This window comes from Capra hircus, chromosome 18 (genome assembly GCF_001704415.2).
Source record: "Capra hircus breed San Clemente chromosome 18, ASM170441v1, whole genome shotgun sequence".
Taxonomy (NCBI): Eukaryota; Metazoa; Chordata; class Mammalia; order Artiodactyla; family Bovidae; genus Capra; species Capra hircus.
Window position 1 is genome coordinate 52,216,469 of NC_030825.1, and position 6,399 is coordinate 52,222,867.

Here is a 6,399-nt window from a genome sequence, read left to right on the forward strand (position 1 = left end):
TGGGATGGTGGAGTCTGAGAGGAGCGGATGTCTGAGAGGAGTGGGTGTCTGAAGGCGGTGGTGTTGTCGGGGTTGGTGGGTACCTGAGGGAGAAGGGTGACAGAAAACTAACGGCGGGCGGGCCGGGCGGGAAGGGTCTGAGAGGCTGGGATGAGCAGGGGGTGAGAGAGTATCTGAGAATGAGGTACCAGGGAGAGGGGTGTCCCAGGGAGTGGGGGTCTGAGAGGGGGGACCTGTTGCAAGGCGGCTGGGGGGTGGGGAGAGGCAGACCAAGGGGTGGGGCTGTCTGACTGGGGGAGCAGATCCAAGGGGAAGGGCTATATTGGGGAGGCAGACTAAGGGGAAGCGGCTGTCTGAGGGGCCGTCTGCAGAGGCCCAAGTGGCGGGGGCCTGAGTGGGGCAGCGGGTTTAAGGAGGGCGTCTGAGGGAGCACTCCCGCGGGTGCTGGGGGCCGCTCTGTAGGGTGGGTGGGCGGAGGGCAGGGCCGGCAGGGGCTGGGCCGGCCCCTCCCAGCCCGTCGGAAGGCCACCGCCGCCCGCCTGCCCGGTGCTGGCTGGCTCTGGGCGGACAGATGAGAGCGCGGGGCGGTGCGCGAGCTGGACCAGCCAGCCCGGGGGCCAACTGGGCGGGGTGGAGGTGGGGGCGCAGAGGTGGGGAGCGGGACAGACCGGGGACAGCCACAGAGGGAGACCGAGGAGAGCCCGAGACGCAGAGACGGACCCCGAGAGGTCAGGCGCGAGGCGAGGGATGGAGAGACAGCGCAGAGACGGTGCGGGGCGGTGCGGGGCGCGAGTGAGAGCCGGGAGTGTGAGTGAGTGAGTGGCGAGGAGTGCGGAGGGGAGGCTGGGAGCCCGCGGTTAGTGTGAGGCACAGAGGAAGGGGAGGCTGCGGGGGAGGACGGGCCGGGAGGGAAGGACCAGGCGCAGGGCCGGTGGAGGGACTGGAAATGACGGGACCAGCGGGCAGAGGGGTGCCTGCAGGGGGAGGAGAGGGGCAGGATGCAAGGGGCGAGGGCAGCCGGGGCTGGGTGGGTGGAGGGGGACGTCCCCCTGAGTGCCAGCCCCCGACTGACTTGGGTCTGTCTCTCTTGCTTGCTCCATCCTGTTCATCCGTCTGTCTGTCTGGCCTCTCTGCAGGGCTGGCTCCACCATGGACTGTAGCTGCGTTTCCGACCTTCTCTTCGCCACCTGCCCTGCCGGCTCTCTGGACCCCTGGTAACTGGCCAGAACCTGCCCCACCCCTTTCCCCAGCCCTGGGGCCTTCCCAGTCCTCTGGCCCCTCCTTTCTGCATCTCTCACTGTCTTTCCCCCATCTGCCCGGGGTCTCGGTCAGAGTCGCCTGAATCCAACCCCCTTAATGAAAAACTTGGCTAAAAACTTCATGGCCAGATGTCCCTGCCATCTGCCTGCTGGGACACGAGGGTCTTTTGGAGGACAGGTGAGGTGTGGAGGTCTGAGTGGGACAAGGATGCTGGGGCCTGAAGACCTGGGGTCTCGGCTGGCCGCAGTCTGCTTCCACCCAGGACCTGCAGGCAAAGAGAAGCAGGGAGACTTGAGACAGACAGGCGCTGATGGCGCAGGGCTGGGGACGAGGGGGGTCACTAGACCAGGCGCGGGTGGACAAGTGGACAGACCCAGACCGGACGGCCCAGGCAGGGGAACACAGAGACGCGGCCCAACCAGCTGCAACGGGAAAGAGGATGGTTTGCTTGGAAGTGGACACCCAGACCAGGGCTGTGGACGACCGTAAGACCTGGACGTGCATTTGAGTCCAAGTCACACGCTCCACAGATGGGCAGTGAGAGAGAGAGGGAGAGGTGTGTGTGTGTGTGTGTGTACACCACAACACCAAGTGAGAGATGAGACAGACTCCATGCTGGTTATTTAGGATCCTGGGGTGTGTGTCTATGTCACCCTCCAAGAAGAAGGGGTCGCACCGGGGAGGTGTATGTCCATCTCTTTGTTGAACTGGTTCTGCCTGCTTGTCCGTGCACGTCTGAGGTCACCTAAGTGTGTCTCCAGACTGAGTGTGTTGTGTGTCTTTGGTACTCTTGACTGTCCACAATTCTGGGTTCTGTGTGCAGGGGTGTTGTTTGCCAGCTTGCCTCAGTAGGCGAAAAGCCTTTGACTGCTCCTTCCGTGGTGTGTGGCATTCTGAACCAAACGGAGGTCTAATCTTGCTGCATTTTGGGTTGTGTAGGGGGGGGTCCCCCAGGCCTGTGTGTCAGGGGCTGTGTCTGTGTTTGGGGCGTGGGGCTAGTTCTGTGTGTCACTGAGTGTGGCTGCGCACTGGGGGCTGTGTGTCTTGATGTGCATGTGTGTCTGTGTGCTGAGATTGCGGGTCCTCCTCCCTCGTGTCTGTGTGTTGGCACGTACAGCACACCCGAGAACACGCGTGGAGGACAGGCCGGGTTGTGTGTCTGTGTGTGTCATCATCTTCGGGGTCGCTGGGCGTGTCTGTGTGATACAGCCGCTGGGACGTGTCCCAGGTGTGGAATGGGCCAGAGCTCGTGTGTTGTTGATTCATTTGGCTGTCTTCTTAGATGAGAAAGCCCCCAGACGCAGTTGAGAAATTCTCTTTAGGGAGGAAACTGTCTGGGCTTCCCCAGCCTCGGGCAGACCCCAGGCAGCCTGGCTGGGATCCTGCTTCTCCTTGCCTCCCATCCCTGAAATTCTAACAAGCCAGAGAGGGCAAGGAATTTCCTGGGACCACACCAGCAAGTGGATACCAACAGTCTCCCAGCTCAGAGACCCTGCCCTTGCCACCCCAACCACCTTCCTTTCCTGCAGGCTCTCTGCGGATTGTGGCCTAATTCTGCCTTCTGTTTCCATGCCTGGGTCTGGGGTCTCTGAGGAGGGGGACGGGGACAGAGGCTGTGGCACTGGAGAAGTGGGACCCAGGGCCTGGGGCCTTGTGGGTGGGCGGTGAGACATAGGGGTGGGTGAGCCCCTCGGTCTCCACCTAGCATCTGTGTCTGGACACTGGGGCGCAGAGTGCTCATCGGAGCTGTGGATGCTAAGAGTTGGTTGTGGGACTTCCCTGGAGGTCCAGTGGTTAGGAATCTGAGCTTCCACTGCAGGGGGCGTGGGCTGAGTCCCTGGTTGGGAACTAAGATCTCAGAAGGCAACCAAAAAAAACAAGAGTTGGATGTTTGTGGCAGGGGCGGGGATGAGGGGCTGCTCTACTGTTAGGGTGTCACGGGGGTGTGACTGTAAGGTCGACACGTACGTCTTGGTGCAGCACTCACGGTCTCCTCCACAGGGTGTTTCATCTGGGCCTTTGGGGTTCTGTGTCTTTCTCATCGCAGTGGGTCCCAGTGCTGAGGGGCCTGAGGTGTGCAATTGTGTGTGTCTGGTGTGAATGCCTTGATGGCACATTTGTAGTGTCATGCTCCGGCGGGAGTGTGGCTCTCTGGTAGCCAGGGGGTCCCTCAAGGGTGAGTGGATGTCTGTGTGACAGGCTGTGTGCTGTGTGACAGGCTGTGTGCTGTGTGTGTGTGGGCATCTGCACACACACGTGCTCTCAGACGGACATGGCACAGAGGCATGGCAGGGACACAGGGAACTGATAGGTATAAATACACAGACGAGTACGGAGGCACACATGTACGCAGGCCCAGCCTATATGTTCCAGGGTGAGGTCAGCCGGGGCGATGGAGGGGTGCAGGGTGGTGAACTTCGGGGAGAGATGGAAAAGGGACAGGGAGGAGACAGCAGGAATCAGGGGCCATTCAGAGTCCACAAGAGATCAGACCTCTGGGGCAGGACCAGGCTGGGGCAGCGCAGGAGAATGCAGTGGAGGGCGTGCCCTTTCCTGCAAGCCCCTCCCAGGCCCTCCACAATGTCAAGGACAGGGGAATCTGGTCCCTGCCACCCTCCAGCCCAGCTGTGCCAAGGCAGGAGATTGGGCTGCAAGTGCCAACCCAGGGCCCCTGGACGATGAGGTCTCTCCCTCTGTTTGGACAATCTGGGGACTGGACACCAAGTGGGGTGTGGAGACTGGGAGATGTGGAGATGCTCCCCAAATATGCCTGAGGCTGCTCATTAGAGACTAGGGGTCAGGGGAGAGGGGGACGCCTCCGGGTGCCCGAGTGCCCGACTCGGCGCCCTGACCCAGGGCAGCTCCCTGCCTCCCGTCCCCAGGCTTTGCCTTCCCGGACTGGGCCTACAAGCCGGAGTCGTCCCCCGGCTCCAGGCAGATCCAGCTGTGGCACTTTATCCTGGAGCTGCTGCAGAAGGAGGAGTACCAGGGCGTCATCGCCTGGCAGGGGGACTACGGGGAGTTCGTCATCAAGGACCCCGACGAGGTGGCTCGGCTCTGGGGCATCCGGAAGTGCAAGCCTCACATGAATTATGACAAGCTGAGCCGGGCTCTGCGGTGAGGAGGGGCTGGGGACCTTGCCCCTCTCCCCTCACTGTCCCTCTGGGGGCTTTCCCTCAACTTCCTGGGGGCAGAACCCTATGGGATCCCAGTGCACAGGGCTCTGTGCCTGTAGCTACCAGAAGTATCCACTTGTGAGTGAAGGACCAGCCCTGGACTTTGGAGCCACACAGGGCAGGATCCCAGCCCCTGCCTGGCCCTGTGACTTCGGCCTCAGTTTCCCCAAGCTGTTGTGCTCTGCGCTGGGCGCCAAGCAAGTGTTGGGGGCTCTGCCTTCACCTCTGCATCAGTGTCCTCCCTCTGCTCACAGCTACTACTACAACAAGCGGATTCTCCACAAGACCAAAGGGAAGAGGTTCACCTACAAGTTCAATTTCAGCAAAGTTGTGCTCGTCAATTACCCGTTGTTGGATGTGGCAGCTGCCACCACGGGATCCCCGCTTCTGCTGACCCCTGGTCCCTTTGGGGGAGCCCCTGGCCCAGATGCTCCTCCCCTCACCCCTGAGGTGAGTTTGGATCTTGGGGTCCCCAAGCCCTGAACCTCCTGGGGAGGGAGCAGCCTGTCTGAGCGGTACCTATTCCCTCACCTCCCTCTCTAGACCCTGCAGACCCTGTTCTCTGCTCCACGCCTGGGAGAGCCAGGGGCCCGGGCACCCCTTTTCACCCCCGAGACAGACAAACTGCGTCTAGACAGCCCTTTCCCATTTCTGGGCTCTGGTAAGGGCCTGGGAGTCCAGGGGTGCCCCTGGGGTGGGGGCGAGGGGTGGGCAGGCATGCTGTACCTGTGTGAGGGAAGAAGATAGGTAAAGATAGAAGGGGGAGGAGCCAGAACGCAGGGAGGAGGCCCTGGGCGAGGCTGTGCGCGCGCGTGTATGCATGTCTAGAAGTCAAGAAGTCGGAGAACGTGAGCGAGGTGAAGCAGAGAGGAGGGAAGCTGGAGAAGGGGTCAGGCTGACAGCAGAGCTTTTGGGGGGCACTAAGTGAATGGGAGGCAGGCAGAGAGGTGGAGATGAGGGGAGCCATGTGAGGGTGGGGAGATGCCGTGTGGGAGGACAACGGGAGAAACCAGGTGGAACACGGCAGGGAGGAATGACCTGGCCTGCCTGACCCCCTCTGTGCCTGTCACCTTCTCCCCAGGTGCCACTGGCTATTCCAAGCCCCCTGGCCTGCTGGGGCACTTCGGCCGCGCCTTCCCTGAGCACCCCTGGAACTTCAGCCCGTACCTCACTGGCCCCTTCCCTAAGCTGCCCCCACCTCTCTACCCACCACACTTCTACCCCAACCCCCTGGCCAGTTCCCTGGGCCACCTGCCCTCAGCAGGGGCAGGGGGCGGCCCCACTGCCACGCCCCTGCTGGCCGCCACTGGGGAGGGCCAGGGCCTGGAGCGCCCCGCGGGCCTGGCTGTGGCCCAGCGCCTGGCGCTGCCGGGGGCCGGGGGTCCAGAGGCCGCGCTGGGCGGGAAGGAGGACAGCGACTCGGAGCTGGAGATCACCGACGTCAGTGGCTGCAGCTCTGACAGTGACGGCGACGAGGGCCTCCCTGTGCCCCCCAAGGCCAAGGCGGGCAAAGGCGGGGTTGGCAGCTGAGCCGCTGCAGGGAGATGGATTCTGCCGGGGCGGAGACCAGGGCGGCCGCCCGCGGGGCCTCTTCTGTGGTCCGGTCTGCCCTTGATGTCCTGCGGGAGGCTGGGCCCAGGCGCATGACTGCCCCAGGCTTCTTCCCCAGCTCCAGACTGGGGGGTGTCACCTCCCCTCTCTGGCGAGGGAAGGGGACACGATGACCTCCAGCCTCCTCCCCAGGCTCCAGTTTGAGTGGGGGGGTCCCCACCTGACCCCTCTCTCCTGAAGTGCAATATGGCGCCCAGCCTCCCCCCTGCCCACCTGCCCCTGTGCTGTGACCTGAGTGTTTGTGCGGCCTTGTCTCCCCCGTGCCGGCCCCAGTGCTGACGCCCGCCCCCCACCCCTCCCGACAGGCCCCCTGGGGACAGGGAGCTCAGAGCAATAACCCCGCCCCAGCCCC